The sequence below is a fragment of the Lissotriton helveticus genome, chromosome 8 (assembly GCF_964261635.1).
Source record: "Lissotriton helveticus chromosome 8, aLisHel1.1, whole genome shotgun sequence".
NCBI classification, from domain to species: domain Eukaryota; kingdom Metazoa; phylum Chordata; class Amphibia; order Caudata; family Salamandridae; genus Lissotriton; species Lissotriton helveticus.
Window position 1 is genome coordinate 46,217,111 of NC_136069.1, and position 21,504 is coordinate 46,238,614.

Consider the following 21,504-nt stretch of genomic DNA (forward strand, 5'->3'; position numbering starts at 1 on the left):
CCGTGGACTGTCTTTTGCGTTTATTCTTTGTGTGTTTGCATATCAGGTGTAGGAAGTCTGCTGGACTTTCCTGACACTTAGTACTGTTGGATGTGCACCATGGATAGATCTTACGTAGCTTAAGTGACATTAAGTATGTCATATGAAGATAATTGTACTGTACCACGGGCAGTACTAGGTAATTCTCTAACCTATTGGCATGCTTTAATTCCACTCCCATTCAGTAAGTGGGTCTTTTATTCATATCGCCCATCTTTTGTGTGCTGCTGAGGTGTTTCCACCTTTGTCCTCTCTTAAGGCTCCTTATATGTTGGCCACCAATCTCATACACCTGTCCATTAAAAGTTATTTTATCATGGTTTGTGTGTTTACTACCGCTTCTGAAAAGGGCTGTCGGAGCTTTTGGTGTTCCGCAGGGAAGCGAACACTACGATTAATGAATTATTCCTTCTTTGTATCGCAGCACACTTGTTCTTAAAGTAGCCTCTGGAGTCAATTATCACCCCCTAGTATCAATACTCTTGTACTGACTCTAATCCTATCCCTTCTATGCACAAGTTTGGACAAGATACTATTCCTCGTGAGACTAACATGGTGTTGGTTTTATTTAAGTTGACTTTTAACCAGTGGTCCACAGCGTACTGTACAGTTTTATTAATGTCCTGCTGAAGCCCTACCATTAAAGCTGGCCACAGTCTGGGAATGCCAATTAATCCTATTCAAAGTGGGGGAAATGACAGCAAGGTACAAATTGAACAAGAGAGGGGCCAGGACACAACCTTTTTTTAGGCCATTCATTGTTGGTATTTTTAAAGATTGTTGTCCCTTGGCCCGATCTAACTCTCGTCAGTGTATCTGTGTACAATAATTGGATTGCTCTGAGCAGAATAGGAGAAATACCCCAGTTGGTTAATTTTACCCATAGAACATTTTTCTGCACAGCGTTGAATGCTGAACAAAAGTCAATGTAACCGAGGGAAAGGTTGATTGAGCGATGTCTTGCTTGTTCTATTGTGAGGGCCAGCATCTTAATATTAGAGAATGTACCAATGCCTTTTATAAACCTAGTCTGGTTTCTTGGCAGCAACGTTTTGGATTCCACCCAGGCTGTTAAATCAGTCTGAAGGAATTTAGCAAAAAAACCTGGCCTCACAGTCCAAAAGAGCTATCAACCGATAATTGGAGAGGTCGGAGGTTTGTTTGACCAGCTTTGTGTATCAGGGATTTCTTGACTGAGAAGAATGTGATTAAATAAAGTGACCAACTTCTCCACCCAGAATTGCGGGTTCTGTTTGTAAAACACTTGGGGATGCCGTTCGGTCCAGGGCCCCATCTCGTCTTCTGTTACTGATGATTATTTTCACCATGCCAGGGGGGAACCCCGTAGGCGGGACTTCCCAGTGATTTGTTTTGATGGCAACTTTTGAGAATGCGGTTGTGGTGGCTGTGCCCCATACATTTCTTCCAGGTGGTTTCTCCATGCTACTTCTGAGATATTTGATGTGGGACAGTGGAATTTCCAGCTAATTGGTTGATTGACTAATTTCCAGAGTTCTCTTGTGTCTTTGTGCTTGGATCATGAAGGATTTTGCACCAATACTGGTCACTTTCTGATTTTGTTTTGATCCATACCACTTTTTTATATAGCCTTCTTAGTTTTGGTAAGACCTCACTCATACAATAGAATTAGGGTTGCTTTTTAGTACCCTCAGAGCACGACTCCTTTTTTTCCTATTATAAGTTGGGCTGATGTTTTCCTTGGGAAGGTTGTTGCCATTGTTGTTCTGGCTATTTGACGGCCGGCATTCTTCTCAATTAAGAGCTATGAGAATTGTGCCCAGTGATCCAACGGGTTTGGATATGATTCATATAATTTTTCCCATAAGACTCTAGCTTGTTGTTCTACTTTGTTGCTACCAACCACTGTAGTTATTTGTAATTGGATGTTATAGCATGGCCGATTTCCTGTGTGGTATGTTCGTGGGATGGGATTTTTTAAGTTGAAACTGACCATTTGAGGTTGATGATCAGTTTCCAACCTTTTGCTCAGGCCGTAGCGTGTGACCATATGAAATAAGGGCAGAGATACTGAGGTTGTCTAGGACTGCATAGGAGTTTGCAGAGTGGTGTGTTGCCTGTGCCAGAATGTCTGGGGCCTCCCGGCCGTTCAGTACCCTTAGGCCCAAATGCTCCAAATTGCTCACCATTTGCTTCCCATGTGCATCTGATCACTGTTTAAAAGTGTACCTAGGTGGAATATGTCAAGTCTAATCAGTTATTTACGTTATTTCATCCCTGGGCATGACCTAAAATAAGTTCATGTTAAAATCGCCTGTCTTGAAAATTACAGGCACAGGGTTAGAAGAACATTGGGTAGTTATGAAGCCCAGTTAGGTTTTGATCATATCTTCTTTTCTGATTGGGTGTGGGTTAATATAAACATTTATGATCAGCAAGAGGAGCACATTTAGTGAGTAATTGGCCCAAACATTTACCGCTTGTAAATTAGGATGGTCCATGATCACTTCTTCTATTCTGATGTTGAGGTGTACTGATGCGTGCAGAGCCAAACCTCCTACAGCGCTTCCAGTTATATTTGTTTTAGTTGCTGGTTTACTGAAACATAAGTAAGCTCGAAGGTCTATCGCTTCTTGGGCCCAGGTCTCTTGTAAAAGCACAATGTGAAATGTTCCAATAAAGTTTAAAAAAAAGTAACTGTCATCCTTTTTACCAGAGAGGCCCTCTATGTTCCTGACAAAAACCAATAAGAGGTCCTGTGTATGGCACATGGGCGAGCAATTTTTCTGTCATTTGTGTATTTTTCTATTTGACCATAAAAACAGAGCATCCGGAAGCCAAGAACACTCCGAATTTTGATTAGAGACTTGATTTACTATTCGTTCATCAGTGCTTTTTTCTGTCGAGGTAACCTCAGCGCAACTAGTTGATGTATTCGATTGGCTTCTGGCACCCTTTAAAATTGAGGTTGCGGCTGTTTGAAGATAATTTGTAGATTTTGTGAACTTTGTTTCTCACCTGTAAGCCCCAGCCCCTCTTCACCATCTACCGGGCCGCCGACCCATAGACCTTTCGGTTGAAGAAACTAAGGATAAGCTTCATCCTTTTCACGTGTCATTTCTATTCCCCAGTTTAAAGATATCTCATTTTCTGCCCACACTTGTTCTGCTAGCGAAGCCATTACCCAGGTGATCGTAGTTGGTTCTTCCTCTCCTGAAATTGGTGCGTTTAAAAAGGTGACTGTATGGATGTCAGATGACTCAAAATGGCATAGAGACTGTATTTCTGTGGCCGTACGTAGCATTGACCCTCTGTTAATTTTACAGAAATGTCCCCTTGACTTGTATTTTGGTAAACAAAAAGTCACAATGGGGAGGTTATCAGGTGGACAATTAGAGAATGGGGTTGCTTTCGGACTTGGCTGGGCTTTAAAATGTTCGACTGCCTGTTGAGCCATGAGCCCCTGTAGGAATGGCTGTAAGACTTTTTTGGGAATACAATTTCTGGCTGGAGAATCCGTACTTTGATTTCTTTCCACTGAGAGAAATAGTCCTTTCGAAGGTAAAGGGGTATGTTCCGCTTTTACGGGGGTAGACACATTAATTACTTTAACTATGTGCCAAGCTGACTACTGTAGTAGCCTGTTTCTTTAGGAAGATGAATTACCCACTTCTGTTCCTTTTTAGTCCGGTTTTTTGGTGTTGATCTTACCAGCCCTGGTGCGTCAGGAGCCTTCTTCCCTTGTGGGGATAGGGTTTGCAACAGCAGGTATTCAACCAATTGTTGTGGAAGATTATTTACATTCCTTATTGTGTCCGCTTTTACTTGAGTGGTGACCAAGTTAACTGTCTTATCAATGATTGCCTCCTCTGCAAGACCCCTATTTCTCCCAGTGTTACAACTGTCTCTGTTGTGTTTACTGATGTTTAAAAAATAGAGAAAACATTGTCTGATTGTCTGGAGTATAATTCACTTGGACACAGGTTAGATCTTTTTTTTATTGAGGGTTTTCCTAGGCCTCTTACGCTGTCTTTTAGATGACTTGGTTGGTTTCACTAGTGGAGCACACCTTGACGCTTTGTATGATGCTCGTTCTCCCCTTCCTAGGATGACCAATTCCGATGGGTGAAGTGAAAGACTAGCGCTGCTGCCTGGGTTAATGATTTGATTGCTTGTTGGGAACCTCTCTACTCCTATTCTCTACTGTTGCGGCTTTAAATGATGTAACTCCTCTGTGGACTTTCCAACTAAAGATGTCTTTCTGAAGAGAACTTTATTGATGGAGTTCCCGTTATCAGAGTTAGATAGCATTGGAGAAACCATTCTGTTTTTAGCTACCACTTGATTTCTGCAAGAACGGATTCTAAAACTCCTGGGAGGGATGCCAATTTGTCTAGAATTGGGCTGCATGCACAAAAAGAATCACTTTGAATGTCGGATTGTGCCCTCTGGACAAGCAAGTATAATGTGCTGTTTTTTTTGTTAATTGCAGTTATATAAAGTATTGACTGTATTGTGAGCCTGCTTGTAGTGAGATGTGTGGGGTCACGGATAGGGTGGAGCCGGCCATGGATAGTCCTTGATCCACTGTGGCCTCTTCCACCACCTGAGGTGGTAAGAAGACCTTATCTGACTGGGCCTCTTTCACCAAGGTTGTAATACTGGCCTGTGAAGATGGTGCCCATAGCTATTTGCGGGTCAGTTCCCTTGGTTGAGTCGCTTCCGGCAGAGCCAGTTATTTGAGTCTTGGGGCTATTAATGATGGTGTACTGAAGTCCTAATTTCCTGGTCTTCCCGACTGTTAGTTCTCCCCCGTGGCTCCTCGCTGCTCAGGGACCACGTTTGACGTCACTCGTCCAGCTCGCATTCAGACTTGATCAATCAGCTAGTGCTGTTTATCGATTAGTGGAGAAGTTGGCGTAAATGGTTTTGCAAGTGCAGGTTTCTCCATCATACGTGTGGAATAATCTGCACTTGTAAAATCACACTGAAGGGGTGGATTATGGATGTTCCAAGGACTGGTTTTTCTTGGAAGTTTGGGAACTGGCACTTGCAATGCCATTTGTTGGCATTCCATAACTCCGATCTTTCCCTTTGCCACTATGGAAATGGTTGGAGTTTTTATTCAGTCAAGAGCTGGAGTAACTCTTTTAGCAGGATGGGAAGGGAAACTGATCGCCTACACATTTTGAAGGAATGTAGACGAAGGAGATTCTGCATGGGGTGTAAATGTTTTCTCCTGGAACCCGCGTTACATTCGTACCATGGGAAAAATTGGTGATTAGCAAAAGTAATAAATTTCCCAATTCTAGCCTATGAGCGGGGTTTGCCTTACAGCAGTACAAAACTAATCTAGCTGTGTGTACCAGGACATGTAAAACATAGAAGAACATGTCCTGCCTGTCACTTACATAGTGTCCCGCCCTTCACTTACATAGCGTCAGGGATAAATTTGGGGAAAGACCATCACAGCATTAGGGTGGTCTTTCCCCAAATATATCCCTGTCCCCCTCCCTTTTTCTGGCTTTAGGACTCTGCACACTTTACCACTGCTAATCCGTGCTACAGTGCTTGTGCTCTCAGCACTGACTGACACCCATATGCTGCTGGGTCTAATGTCCCCCCCCCCGTTCCCCCAGCTGAGAGTGGGGAGAACTACCACACTCCTTGGGAGCTCTCTTCACTAAGGCGGGAGACTCTGGGGAGACATCGGCATTGGCGTGGTCATTCCCCAGGGGATGCTTCACCGTAAAGTTCTTTCCCTGTAGGGAGATGGACCACCTCAAGAGTTTAGAATTTTCACCGCCTGATCTGCATGAGCCATCTGAAGGGCCTATCTGAACCCGAAAGTGAGTCCCAAACAGATATGGTCTCAGCTTCTTCAGTGCCCAGACCACAGCAAAAACTTCTCTTTCAATGACACTCCACCTCTGTTCCTCCTACTAAGGAAGGCTACTGCTCAGTCGAAGCCCTCCCCATTCAGCTGTGCTAAGACGGGCATGCTCTGAAGCGTATGTCTGCACAATGCATTATTTGGAGAAATCAGGGGCCCTGAACATAGGTGCTGTGTACATCGTTTTCTTACTTGAGAGAATCAGAGGCTTTCTGGCAACTCTCTGTCCAGGTCACCAATCCAAGCTGCTTTTTAGTAGTCAGCTCAGTTAGAGAGGCAGTAATGGTACTGTACCCCTTAATAAATCGTCAGTAAAAGCCAGTGAGGCCTAGGAAGGCTCTCACTTCTGTTTGGGTCTTAAGTGGTTTCCAGACCATGATGGTTTCAACTTTGGCCTGGAGGGGCTGCACCTTGCCCCTCCTACTAGGTGTCCCAAATACACCACGGAACTCTGCCTAACCTGGCACTTACTAGCCTTGATGGTCGGGTCTACCTGTTTCAGGGCCTGAAGCACCTCCTGAAGGTGATGCAGGTGGCCTCCCAACTAGAACTGTAGACAGCGGTGTCGTCCAAGTAGGTGGGGTCACAACACCTCCTTGCCAGCCAGGACCCTGTTGACCAACTGTTGGAAGGCCGCAGGGGCATTCTTCAATCCAAAGGGCATCACCCGGAATTGGTAGTGTCCCTCAGGGGTTGAGAAATGCTTAACTCTCTTTTGCCCCCTTAGTCAAGGTGTTCTGCCAGTACCCAGAGGTCTGATCAAGAGTACTGAGTAATTTAGCAGCACCCAGCCTGTCTGTGAGCTTGTCAGCTCTGGGGATGGGGTGGGCCTTGCTGACTAAGTTGAGTCCTTGGTAGTCCACGCAGAACCAGAGTTCTGATTGGGAGCCCGGTGGGGCAGCCTTTGGTACCAACGCCACAGGGCTGAGCCAGAGACTGCTAGAGGGCTCAATCATCCCTGAGGATTACATCTTGAAGACTTACTCCTTGAGGCTGTCTCTCACCCAATTGGACTCTCCTCTTCCACTCCCGCATCTATCACCAGGAGTATGCTCATTTCGGATCGCTCGAAGTAAGGCTTCAGCTTGTACCCATGGAGTACGCTTAGAGGGATCCTAGGGGGACCGGAGGTCGACCAGGTAGCTGTCCGTCCGCTTTTACTCCTCAATATTTGGGCTAGTTCATCGGTCCTGGGGAACCCCTGGCTCCATGACCCATACCTTTTGACCAGGTTTAGCCTCTACCGGTGTGGCATTCTGTTCAAACCAGAGTTTCATCACCTCTTGGCTTGCCTCAAGGTTACTTTTCGCCTGCTTCCAGAAGCGGTTCATCTGGTTCTGGAGGGCCAGCATGTAGCTGACCACCTCAGGGATGGGGGTGGAGGGGGGTCCTGGAAGCTTGCTCCCGCCCCTCCTTGACAAGGCTTAGTGGTCCCCAACAGGGTGTCCATAGAGGAGTTCAATGGGGCTAAACCCTACTCCTTTCTGCAGCACCTCCCTGTAGGCAAAGAGAAGGCATGGCAAGACGATGTGCCACCTATGTCTCATGGGCTCTGGTAAAGCCATAATTTTGCCTTTCAAGGTCTTGTTGAATCTCTCAGCCAAACCATTGTTTTGGATGGTGAACTTGTATGTCACGCCTCATGCCTCCCACAGATACTTCATGTGCGTGGACATGCCATCCGTACCTCTGTTAGACATGACCTCCTTTGGGAACCCCACTCAGGTAAAGCTGTATCAGAGCTCTGGCCACAGTGGGTGCAGTCACCGTCCTCAAAGGCATGCTCTATGGGTAGCGGGTGGCATGGTCCACCTAGACCAGGATAAACCTGTTGCCCATGGCTGTCTTGGGGTCCAGAGGTCCAATAACGTCTATGCCCACCCGCTCTATGCCAATAATAGAAAGTGGAATCAAGGAGCCTTGCGCCTCCGCCCTGATTTCCCGCAAGCCTGGAAGGTGGAACAGGACCTGCAGAATGTATCCAAGGCTTTCTTCATCCGGGGCCAATAAAAGTGGGAGACAAACCTGGCAAATGTCTTGTATTGCCACAAATGTTTTGCCTAGGGGATATCTTGATCCAGTCCCAAAAGGAAGGCCCGGTAACACTGGGGGGGACCACCAGCACATGGAATCTTAGGCTCATTGTAAAGGAGATTGTTCTACCAGTAGATAAGGTGGTCCGCAGAGGCTTAATATGCTGCATGGGTTGAGGCCTTCCCGCTCAAGCCCTCAAAAATGGGGCACTATCTCTATCCTTGGCAGAATTCTTCCCTGGTGGACCCACCCTCAACTTGCCAGCCAGCAAGCTTGGTCAGGTAGCCCAGGGCAGCAATAGTCTACTCGGTTGGCTCACGCTTCCTGGCAGACTGGGCCAATACTTAAGCAGCATGGGCTCAGTGCTCCTTTTACACTGCTGTGAAACAGACGCGTGTTCATTAAAGAGAGTTAAGGAGCATCAGATTTTTCAAGCCACCTGAATATTGACAAATAAGAAATCACCCTGACACAGGATATCTTTGCATTAACCTGTTACCACGATTACGTCCCTTTCTGACTTTGGAGCCTGAGGGCCTTTTATATTCATCTTCTCACCGCCAGCAAAAGTGACCCAAGGACGCCCCCCACTTGGTCCTGATGAAGACCCTACAGTAAGGACCCTATTTGCCTACATACAATCCCTGGGTCAAAGCGTCGACTGATTTATTGTGTGTTTACCTTCGTGGACAATAGTGATAGATTCACTGTGTCCCCTCCTTATTATAGTTTTGTAAATAGGTTAGCCTTGGATAAGGCTGGACTGGTTACTGACGATTTGGATGTGTATATTGTTCACTGCCCTCCCTTTCTCACTTACCTTCACACTTGCACATGGCAGCACTTTCCCTCCCCTCTGGGGCACCGCTTCATGATTGTATCTAACAATTGGGATGTTTTTGAACATGAGAATCCAATGTTCAAATATGAATACATAAGTTTAAAATAACATTATCGTTTATAATTGATTTAACAGGTGTTTGTGTTTATGTAATTTCCAAGTTTGTGTCCACTGGGGCCATTTTTTTCTTGTACCAACACTTGACAGTAGTCATGATGGCTCCTTTGTCACGCAGAACCTCCACCCTGTGCCCATTAGTGGTGACCAACTGCCTATACTTGGAAATATTAGAAGGCACATGGCCCCTGGGGAAACTAGTGTCATCTTAGTCTGTTCCTCAAAACTGACTAGGTCCTTCTCCTCTCCAACCGCTACTCTAGCCAACCCGGGTGTCTGCGCCCCAGTGGGGGGCTGTGCCATCTTAAGACATTTGGAGTCGCTCTTTAGGTGCCCATATTTGTAGCACTCAGTGCATTGGGGTACACACCTCCCTGTCTTCTGGTCCAATAAACCATTCTTTTTCTTTTTGGGATCAGACTGGGACTGATTAGCACTACCCTCTTGGTAATTATTGTGGAGCCTTTCGCGAACTCCCTTTTGTTAGGCCTTTCTCCCCCTCTTTCATCTGTTGGGAACCCTGACCACCTTTGTGAGTATCCACTTTCCACCTTGGCTAGTTCAAACTCCCTGGCTCCACTTGCGGAATTTGCCAAAGACATGATGAAGAGGACGGATCAAAAATGCAAAGCAGGGAGGCGTGGCCAAGCGGTCCAACATGGCGGACGCGCTTTAGACGAGCTCCGGAGGCCCGCTCTAAATCCTTCTATTATCCTGTGCCATCAGCCCATATTTTCCCCCCAGTTTCTCATGCACCATGCCTCTAAGTGCCAGCCATATCGTGGAGGTAATTAACGGCCGAATCAAAGCCGGAACGACCGGCTGGTGACACCCCTTGCCAGCCCGGTGCTTGAAGTTCGGGCCCTTATTACGCAGTATCCCGGCTCCTCTGACGCACTGCCGCCAGATTGCACCTGGGAGCCGCTGAAGTGCGTGCGGAGAATTCTTGAAGACGACATGACTGGGGATTGTGCTGCATCCGTTCCGAGGATCACGGGGTGAGTGCACCGGAGCTGCAGCACTATACCGCCTGCCCCGGGTGGCGAGAGGATCAGTGCCAGGGGCCTGTGCTCGGATGTTCCCCACCGCTGGCCCTGCACGTTGCCTGCCTGTCTGGTGGATCCGGTACGGCGGCGGCCACTGCCTACTTCTCCTTTAGCTGTGAGCTGACCCCTGGGTTGGAAGCAAAGTTATTGCCCTGGGCTGTGGCCGCGCGACCGAGCCGAGCTCTGCCAGGGAGGTTATGGCCGGCGGGCTTAGTGACCGGTGGAACTGGGCCCAGCTGCCTAGATGCGAGGTGGCTTTCACTGTGCTGCGCAGCTTCTCGTGGAGGAACTCTACTGAGGTCAGTGTGTGGCCCCCTTGACACGGCTACGCCCCGGAGGTCCCTGATGCTTCCCCGGCATGCCGCACTCCCACCTGGGCCTCCTGACTACACCCGCTGGGGTTCTTTTGGAGAGCCTTCCTTTGCGCCCCTTGATGCTGGTGGGCGGTGGTGTTGCAACGGTAATCACGCTGGGTCCGCACGGGGCTGCTCATACAGGCCTCCCAACCCCCCCTCGCCCCTAAGTGCTACTACCACCACGACCGCCGACTTGGGTGAGATCGCCCTGCTTATTGGCTTTTACAGAACTGTGCTGGCGCTGTGAGGGCCTACCTGCTGTCACAAAGCATGACTAATTGGAGAGCACCAAACAAAGCATGCTAGACAGCTATGCCGGCCCTGGGGAGCAAACAGAGGATCCGGCGAGACAGGGCTCTACTGGTCCAGACAACGCTGCATTGATAGCGGCAATAATACAGTCACGAGATGCGCTGGAGGCCAAGATCAGGGCAGTGGGGTTGGATGTGATGCTGATCCGCTAGGACCTCCGCAAGGCGGTTGACAGGATAACAGAAGCCAAAACCCGGATATCAACCATGGAAGACACAGTTGCATCCCTCCACAAGAAGGTGAACTCTCTGGAATCAATCACCAAAGGTCTCACGATCAGGGCGGAGGACGCCGAAGGCAGGGCCCGGAGGAACAATCTTCGCTTTGTGGGCTTTCCAGAGGGCTGCGAAGATAACAATGTGGAACAATTCCTCACTGCGTGGATAGTGGAATGGATCCCTCAGACTTCTCTGTCTAAGTGTTTCATCATTACAGCTAGGTTCTTAAATTTTCATGACCGTGATGCTATCTTCACACAGGCCACATTGGCGGGCAAACTTCAGTATGACTCCCATCACATTCTAATCTTTCCAGACTACATGAGACTGGTGCAGCAACGTCGGCAGTTGTTCACGGCTGTTAAAGCCCGACTGCGAGATTTCAAACTCCAATATGCACCGATCTTTCCGGCCCGGCTGGGAGTCCTCTACAAATCACGTATGCTTTTCTTTGATACTCCCAAGGAGGTGTTCGCCTGGACGGACGAAAGGCAGAAGCTCAAGCCGCACACCCCGCCGCGCTTTGACTCTGAGTTGCCCTCTGGGGAGGCCACGCGGTGGCCTACCAAACCTAAAGGGAAAATAATTCTCAGATCATGTTCGAGGCGCCTCTCAAATTCTCAAGGGGCTTTCAGCTCCCGGGTGGATAGAGGTCCACAAGACTCGCCGCTGTCGCATTATGACGATTGAGGGTCACTGTGCGGACCAGACTGGCTGGTGAACCCCAACTCACTGTCCTCATTTTATATACCTTTCCGGATTGTACGGAACTGGTATTGGGGCCTAAGAACTGGGACTTGAATGCTCATTATGTTGATGTCACTATGCATGGGCCTAGGTGAGGATTCCCCCCACTCCCCTCCTCCCCCCTTCACCCTTTTCTCAGTATCTGAGAACATAGTATTTGTTTGGGGACAGTTCTATGGGGAACCTTTGGTGTTGGGCTGTGCTTCTAATGTTTAGAGGTATTTGGTGGGGTGGGTGGGGAGGGGTTGGGTGTAATGAAATCTTTGATGTTATCTATTACTGCCACTAGGTCTTCTGTCGTGTGCTGCTGGGATTGCCACTATCACTCACTTTGCTACTTTCCTATATCCATACCACAACCGTCTATGCCGCAGGATTTAGCGGGGGCCGAGAGTAAAGAGCTCCGAGTCCTTAGTTGGAATGTAAACGTCCTACTTGACAAGATCAAACGGGGAACTGTGCTGCACCAAGTTAAGCAACACAGGGCGGGCATCCTCCTTCTGCAAGAGACCCAGTTAGCGGGCACCAAGACACCTTGTTTGGGCAGGTTTGGCTTTGCACATGGCTGAAATTCTTCCCAGGGGTTTATCTGACCTTCACCGGGGTGTATTCTCCTGTCTCTGGATCCCAGGCGCTCCCAATTTTGGTGGCGTTTGTCGCCGTGGCTGCTGCTGGATGATAACTATAGGACACATATTCATAAATCTTTAGCAGACTATCTATTACTCAACACAGGCACGGTGGAGTCTCCAAAGAAAAACCAAAGTTGGTGATAGACGGAGCGTTGACAATACAAACACTCACCCCCAGTCAACTGATCTGGGTTTAATCCATTACCGTTCTTTAGCTCTCTCCGCCACCCCAGTTCAGACATGGCCATATGCAAATCAGTCTGACCCTGTGCCTCATGGGAAAGTCCAGCCCGAACTGCCAAGCCATGTCTTCCCTGGACCAGAATCAAGCTTCCCAGGACCGGTTTCTGGCATTACAGCCGTCTTGAGCCGGGCTTGCTTGACTCCAGTGGCAAAGTGAGCAAGGGACTCACGTCTGAGCATACCCTGCCAACTTAGGGCGAACCAAGAAAAACCAAAGGTGGTGATGGACGGAGCTTTGACAATACAAACACTCACCCCCAGTCAACTGATCTGGGTTTAATCCATCACCGTTCTTTAGCTCACTTGCCACCCCAGTTCAGACATGGCCAAATGCAAATCAGTCTGACCCTGTACCTCATGGGAACAGTCCAGCCCGAACTGCCAATCCATGTTATCCCTGGACCTGAATCAAGCTTCCCAGGACCGGTTTCTGGCATTACAGCTGTCTTCAGCCGGGCTTGCTTGACTCCAGTGGCAAAGTGAGCAAGAGACTCACGTCGAGCATACCCTGCCAACTTAGGACGAACAAAGAAAAACCAAAGGTGGTGATGGACGGAGCGTTGACAATACAAACACTCACCCCCAGTCAACTGATCGGTGGAGTCTCCAGTCATCCTGTGGTAAGCAATGAAGCCCACTCTCGGGGGAGCTCGGATATTGCCTTCTGTACCGCGCAATGCAGACAGCGACGCAATTAGCTATTAAAAATTGAGGCCCAGTTACTTGATCTGGAGCGTGCGTGTAGGGACACAGTGGGACTTCACCAGAACGTACAACAGAAGTACGCCAGAAAACTCCTGTATGAAGCTCACACCCATAGCCAGATATACCAATCTAGTTCCCTGTTGCATCGCCTGTGTCAGCAGACACTGCGCCCCCAGACCCTCCAGAGTATGCGCGGCCCTGATGGGACTGCTCCTACTGACCCGTCCGTCATTGCTGATGGCTTTGCCTACAATTTTGAAGATCTGTATGTCCCCCATGAAGTACTGCCTGCTGCCCTAGTACAAAAATGTATCGATGACTTTCCTCCGGACTTTATCAGATACAACACAGGATACGCTGGACGCTCTCCTGTCGGTGGACAAACTGCTGACCACGCTGCTTGGTATGTGGGCAGGAAAGGCACCAGGCCCGAATGGCTACCCTAGTGAGTTTTTCCAGAAATATCACCTGCATCTATTAAAACCCTACCTAGCAGCGCTGGAGACTTCTTTGGAGAGTGGTGATCTCCCGCCAGATTGGCGGCATGCTGAGATTGTTGTGTTCTTGAAACGGGGTCGTCCGCCGTAACTATACTCGTCATATCGCCCGATTTCTCTACTCAATGTGGAAGCTAAGCTCTGGCTAAGGTGATTGCAAACCGCCTAGTCCCGTATATTATGTAGCTGGTTCACCCAGATCAGGCAGGTTTTATGCTGAACCGTGTACAATATCAGACGTGCTCATAATGCTATTGCCACGGTCGGTGAGCTTGATACCCCTGCCGCGCTCCTTTTGGCGGACATGAACAAGGCTTTTGATTCCCTATCTCTTTGCCTTGCTCGATCCCCTCAATATCGGCCCCCGGTTACTAAGTCTTATTCGCCTGCTGTACATAGACATAACCGCCTCAGTCCAGGTGGCCGACTCGGTTTCCAGAAGCTTCCCTATCAAGCGGGGGACACGCCAGGGCTGGCCACACTCCCCTTATCTTTTCGCTCTTGCTATGGAGCCGCTCCCGGCACTTCTGACAGCATAGCGCTGTATGCTGATGTTTTGTTTTTCTTCCCAGCCCTTGACCGGACTGGTGCGCGCCTTCTTCGTATTATGCAGATCTTTGGCAAAACCACTGGCCTTTAAATGAATCAGGGGTGGGGGAGAATCCTTGTTGTGGCCGCTGCGGGCGGAGATCGGCTGGGCGACTGGTCGCGTGAGGTAGTAGTGGTCTCGGACGGCTTCAAGTATCTGAGAGTATATCTCTCAATGTCTCAGGCACTGGCGTGGAACAAGAACCTCGCCCCCCCAACCTCCCCCCCCCCCCCGTATGGACACAGGTGAGCGACCAGACGCGAGTGTGGTCCCACCTGCCTCTATCTCTCTTTGGTAGGGCCGCTATTTTTTCTCTACCTGGTCTCCTTTATCAATTGCAGAATCATCCCTATCCGATAAAACGGACACAGTATCGCCAATTGAATGCTATTTTAGCACGCTTCCTCTTGGGGGCCGGTGGATCGTGAGTGGCCTGAGGACCTGCTTCCAGTCTACCTTCTCTGGTGGAGAGGCCACCCCGGCCGTTCAGGCGTATTACATGGCCTAACAACAAAAGAACCGGGGGTCTATAACGGAGCTTCAAGTACTCCGAGCTGCTGCAAAACTCCTACATAAGTGAGTTAGGCGCTAATAGAGCTACATAAGCCATGGGATCTTGTCCCTACCGGCTGAAACATGTTGGCCTTGTAAATGCAGTTATATGTTTAGACTGCTTCCTCTGCATTGTTCTTGTTTGTTTGAGGGAAAGGACAAATTACATTAGAGTTTTTCGCCTATTGATCCTTTTGCCCCTTGTTTTTAACTCACACATCTTTTGATTTTTGCACTGCACTCGATCCCATCTTTATCATTTGTTCATGGGTACCTTAGCGATTGATGGTGCGACCCAATTGAGTAAGGGCGATGGATGGGTCTCATTGATCAAGAGACATACCACCCCATTTTTAGATGACCAAATGAGAACACTTGATCTACATACCTATTTGATGGGAATCCAACACATCTCTGTACGGGTCTTACCAACAATCTCAGTAGGTCCTTCGACAGGTTTGTCCTGGCACACATTCTGATATAGAGACTTATGTAGCTCTATTAGCGCCTAACTCACTTATGTAGGAGTTTTGCAGCAGCTCGGAGTACTTGAAGCTCTGTTATAGACCCCCGGTTCTTTTGTTGTTAGGATTGCAGTTAGGGGGATACGAACCAGGCAGGTCTTTAAATTTCCCTCAGACCCTTCTTCAATTGTTTGTGTTTTACTGTTTAGAGCAGCTGCCAGCTACGGGTCTTTCTCTTAGACTACACTTTATGGAGGTAGTTCTTTCGCTAGGGACACTGTGTGCTCTAGCCTGCACCACTGAATCTTCTGGGGAGGTATTAGGTTCAGTTTCCTTTGAGTCTAGGGTCACCCACCTTCACTTTGGTCCTTTAGGGCTCTCTACAGATGTACCCTTGGCACACTGTTTGCCTATATGTGAGTTTGAACTAACAAGCAACATCATTATTCTGATATGGCAGGCACAGCACGATATTGTACTGTTTTGACAGCCCTCTACCACTTCAGTTTTTGAAGTGAGGGGCGGATGATTCAGCCCCCCTCTTCCTCCTCCCCCCTTCCCACCATTGGCTACCTTTCTTTGGGTACATTTGGGGATCATTATCAGAGACCACTTTGATGGATCTTTATAAATAGACATCAGCTCGGTCGACTATTTCGCGCTTGCAAACACTTGCGCTATGGTTAAATAAAGCACGTTTATTTTTGAACTAGTTCAAACTACAAAGATGGCCGTAATGATGTCATCTTGTAGTTCTTGGGTGAACTACAACACAGTGAATTGTGACATCACTCTGTAGTTCAATCGAATCCCGCGAGAGTACGTGATACTCCGCCCCTATCTCCTTTATAAGCTTCCTGTGGGCATTTATTTTTTGCCTTCCACCAAGCTCGGGTCCTGCGATGAGACGACGCCGGACAGGTTAGTGGCTCATTAGGATTTATTCTTGGCCTTTTTTCTTTTGGGGTGGCATAGACTGGTTCACCTATGTTTCTGGGATATGAGACCAGGCTTGGTCTGTCAAACTTTTGCTAGCCTAGATCTAAACCTGCCACAGTTTAGCTCCATCCTATTTAGGACACTCATATTTAGAGGAAAGCTTTTTACATTAAGTGATGGATCTTGGGAACCTGGGACTTTTATGGGCTCTGTGACTTATTCCACCCTTAGGATTTTTTGTGGCTCTGTGAAGCTTGACTATTATAGGGGCTATATTATGTATTGGAGGGAGAGATAGAGTAGTACTGTCCACCCTTCCGTTCATTACCCCTTCCTTGCCTTCACAGAGCGGGGCCTCCTTCTTCCTGAGCTGGGTTCCAGGAGAGGTGAGGTACACTCCCTGTACTATTCAGGTGAGTAACATTAGTAAAATAAATTGGCTTAATTTTTTGAAGCCAGTGCCAGGTCTTTCCTGTTTTGATAGGACTTACTACAATTTATTTTTTGTTTCTTGTTAACAGATGTAAGAGACACCGTTTGGTACAGAGGAACACGATTTTGGACTATTTATGTATATCCTTTACAGATTGTCGTTACGTTCACTTTATGTATGCAGTAGCTAATGCTTAGAACTCTGGCCCTGAAGAAAGCCATGGGATCTTGTCCCTACCGTCTGAAACATGTTGGCCTTGTAAATGCAGTTATATGTTTAGACTGCTTCCTCTGCATTGTTCTTGTTTGTTTGAGGGAAAGGACAAATTACATTAGAGTTTTTCGCCTATTGATCCTTTTACCCCTTGTTTTTAACTCACACATCTTTTGATTTTTGCACTGCACTCGATCCCATCTTTATCATTTGTTCATGGGTACCTTAGCGATTGATGGTGCGACCCAATTGAGTAAGGGCGATGGATGGGTCTCATTGATCAAGAGACATACCACCCCATTTTTGGATGACCAAATGAGAACACTTGATCTACATACCTATTTGATGGGAATCCAACACATCTCTGTACGGGTCTTACCAACAATCTCAGTAGGTCCTTCGACAGGTTTGTCCTGGCACACATTCTGATATAGAGACTTATGTAGCTCTATTAGCGCCTAACTCACTTATGTAGGAGTTTTGCAGCAGCTCGGAGTACTTGAAGCTCCGTTATAGGCCCCCGGTTCTTTTGTTGTTAGGATTACAGTTAGGGGGATACGAACCGGGCAGGTCTTTAAATTTCCCTCAGACCCTTCTTCAATTGTTTGTGTTTTATAGTATTACATGGCCTCACACCTGCTCGTCCTCAGTGATTGGTGGTATGGCGACCGTGGACTGTGGGGACCCGGCATATGCTGTGGAACGCTGGCTGCTGGGAGACCATGCCCTCCACATTATTCTCTATTCAGTGGCACTGCTTCAAGAGCTACCACCTGCTACAGCCACAATTTTCAAGATTTGGAAGTCGGCGCTCCATCTGATGGGTTGGTGGAGGGAGACGCACTAGGGAAACTCCATTGTGGAACAACAGACCATTACCACAGCTGGCTCCTCTGTCCGGCTTTTGGAGCTAGGGGGCCATTGGTATAGACCCGGTGGGGGCAGTTGTACGCGGATGCACTCTCAAGTCCTTTCTTGATATACAAAACGGAATATGATATGCCCCACACGCAATTCTACAGCTATCTCCGGTTCCGACAAGCCTTTACCCCATATTATCTCACCTAACAGAGATTCCTGAATTTAACCCCATCAAGGCTAAGGTTTTTATGGGTGACTTGGGGGACCATAAGATAACTAAAATATACTGCACACTTCTCAACAATACCCCTACCACATTACACAAAACTAGAGAGGCATGGCAGCAGAACTTAGGTCCCTTAGAGGAAGATGACTGGGTAGAGGCTTTGGAATCACTGCGCAGTGCAGCAATCGTGGCCTGTCTGTGTCTAATCCAGTTTAAGTACCTACACAAAGCCTATTATAGACAGGCACAGGCTGTGGCGAGCTGGGCTCATTGTGTCCCCTCCTTGCTTACGCTGTAGATCTATGGAGGGTACCTTCCTGCACACTGTGTGGTCCTGCTCAACACGGTCAAGGTTCTGGAATGGGGTGTTTGCATGGCTGTCTGAGGTTTTGGGGTGGGACATTGCATCCTCACGAGGCTGGCCATGCTGCATGTTACGGAAGACATAGGTGGAAATGGGTATAAGCGCCACTTCCTATTTCTGGGTCTCACGCTGGCAAAAAGAGATATTACCCGGGTCTGGAAAGATGAATCCCCACCGTCGCTTGTGGTATGGAAGAGGGGTCTAGACTTTTGTATGGGCCTGGAACTCCTGGTCTTCAGAGCGAGGGGATGCCCTCATAAACACTACAACATTTGGAAAAGATGGGCTTATTACAGGGGACTATATCTAGAGCATCCATCCATCCCCATATGCCCCCGTCTGTCATTGAAGAACTGTTTCTATGACACTAGTAGACTGGCATTTGTGTAGTGATTTTATTCGATATGACTATGGGTGGCAAAAACGTTCCCTATATTCAGGACGGTTTTACTTGTTAAACTGAGGCAATGTGGCACAGTTGTTTCTTCTTTTTGGTTCTTTTCTTTCTTTGCAATGTATTATATGTATAATCAATCCTCTAATATTGTTGAAAATGTTGACTTAGGTATTGGTCATCCTGTTTACGTACCTTGGGTGCCCTGCAAGGCCCTCGTATTGTATTAGCAGTCAACAATAAAATTATGTTGTGGAAAACAAAAATGCGAAGCAGGAAAAAATAAAGAAAAATCAAAATGTTCTTCGATGTGGGAGGGTAGTGTACACGTAGCTATTGTATGGCACTACACAAACACAAATCCTATCCTCACCACTGCTTACCAACGTTAGAAATCTGGTCTGTAGTTGGCAGAGGTATGCACCTGGTTCTAGTAGGGACCTCCATCCTAGTCAGGGTAAGTATCAACACAATCCCAAATTATCCTGTGCTCACACCCTGGTAGCTTGGCACAGAGCAAGAAGGCTTAACTTAGAATACATTGTGTTAAGTATTTGTGCAATAGCTCATACCACAACACTGTAAACACACCACTAAAAGACTCCACACCAGTTTGGAATATTAGAGAATATTTATCAGAGCAAAACTAGACCAAAACGATCAAAATCCATCAAGTAGAAGTCGAGATATTGAATTGTGAAGAAATAATGCAATAAAGCGCATAGGATGCAGGTATCTCTTACAAAATGACTTCAGGTCTCTGGGGGCAGGTGCAAATCCAAAGTTCAAGCCGACTGTGATGGGGTGCGGGCCGGCTACAGGAACCCACTTGGGCCCGCCGAACACAGGGGCGCAGTCTGCAAGGCTTTGTTTTGTCGATCTTGAGAGACTGCGGCGGGGCTTTCCGGGGCTTTGTGCTGAGTCGAATCGGATTTGGCAGAAACACAGCTACAGAACCCACTTCTGAGGTCTAGAACTTGAAGGGGTTACCTCGGGCAAAGGTAGAACTCACACAAGGCAGGGACCCAATACTTACACCCAAATGTAGCTTTGATGTATTGGGAAACTTCAAAAGAGTGGTTTTGAAGTGCACCAGTATCCCTTTTAATCCCAGCCATCACTCCAGACGACCAGGGGTAGGGGGTTATCAGTCCTTTGTATGGGGCCAGGCCACTACCCTTTGAAGGGTACAGGAGACCCCCTTCCTACGAAATGCTCAGGAAGACCCATTGGAATGCCGATGGGTGCTAAATCATACCCAGCCCTTTCCTGTGTCTGTGGCTGTCTAGAAGGAATGCACAAAGGGGTCTTTCGCCTAGCCCAGACATATATTCGAGACAGGCTTTAAGGCACATATAGCAGTACGAGCAGAGAAATGTCCATTTTCTAAAAGGGGCGTTTCTAAAATAGTAATGTTAAATCTGACTTTACCAGTAAAGAAGATTTATCATTACCATTCTAAAGATCTGAAATATGAAAAAGCTAGTCATTTCTGACCAGGAATTACGGCTTAAAGTTATTTTAAGGAATTCCTAATCATAGCATATGAGAGGAGTTGGCTTTACAGCAGTGAAATATGGATCCGTTTGTCACTACCAGGACATGTAAAACATAGAAGTGCATGGCCTGCCTTTTACGTACATAGTGCCCTGCCCTTGGACTTACCAAGGGCCTAACTTAGGCGTGACCTATATGTAGTAAAGTGGGAGTTTAAGGCTTGGCAAGTAGTTTTAAATGCCAAATCGAAGTGGAAGTAAACTGCACACATGCATGCACTGCAGTGGCAGGCCTGAGACATGGTTAAGGGGCAACATGTGTGGGAGGCACAATCAGTGCTGCAGGCCAACTAGTAGCATTTAATTTACACACCCTGGGCACATGTAGTGCACTTTCCTACGGACTTATAAGCAAATTAAATATACCAGTTGGTTATGATCCAATGTTACCATGTTTTGGGGAGAGAGCACAGACCCACTATTACCGATTAGCAGTGGTAAACTGCACAGAGTCCGAAAGCCAGAAAAAACGAGTACAGATAAATGTAGGAAGTCAGGCAAAAAGTTGACGGAAGACCACAGTAATTTTGTCAGGTCTAACACTAAGCTTATGCTCCCGGCCCCCCAATGGCAGGCCCACAATGGCCTTGTTACGGTGATTGGTAAAGGCTAGAGGTTCTGCTGCAAAGGTGAACAGGGGTGACAGTGGGCACCCCTGTCATGTGCCCATAAGGAGAGCGATGGGTTCAGTAGGTCATCCATTGATTCTATTGGTAGCTGTTGGAGCAGCATTCGAGGCCATAATCTTAGCTATCATACCTGGTCCCAAGCCCCACCTTAACCAACACTGCGCTGCGAAAGGGACAATTTACTCTATCAAAGGCCTTCTCCACATCAAGCGAGAGAAGGCACACAGGGATATTGTAGCGATGAGACATTTCAACCAGGTGGGCTATCCGGTGTACATTTTCTGCCCCCTGACAATTATGAATAACCCCACCTGATCAGGATCAGGATCAGTGAGTCCTGGGAGCTATTGTTCCAGCCTGGTAGCAAATATTTTCATGAAGAGTTTTGATTCAGTATTGAGGAGGGCTATTGGGCGATAAGCGGAGCAGAGAGTGGGGTCTTTCCCTGTCTTGGGTTTAAGGGATATCTCTCCAGCGGCCATAGTGGGTGTGCGGCCTGTAATCTGTGTGAAGGAGGTAAACAGCTTAAGAAAATTATCCTGCAGATTAGATATAAATAATTGATAGAAGATGACAGGGAGCCCACTTGGGCATGGTGCCTTACCAATTGGAAGAGTTCAGACGG

At 47.6% G+C, this 21,504-nt stretch overlaps 2 protein-coding genes across 3 annotated transcripts in view; one reads left to right on the top strand and one right to left on the bottom strand.

The window, feature by feature from the left end:
- The window catches only part of LOC144772324 (uncharacterized), a 517,545-nt gene that overhangs the window by 50,267 nt on the left and 445,774 nt on the right, over positions 1 to 21,504 (bottom strand). The window lies entirely within an intron of this gene.
- Positions 1 to 21,504, top strand: part of LOC144772326 (uncharacterized) — a 124,577-nt gene that overhangs the window by 12,368 nt on the left and 90,705 nt on the right. The window lies entirely within an intron of this gene.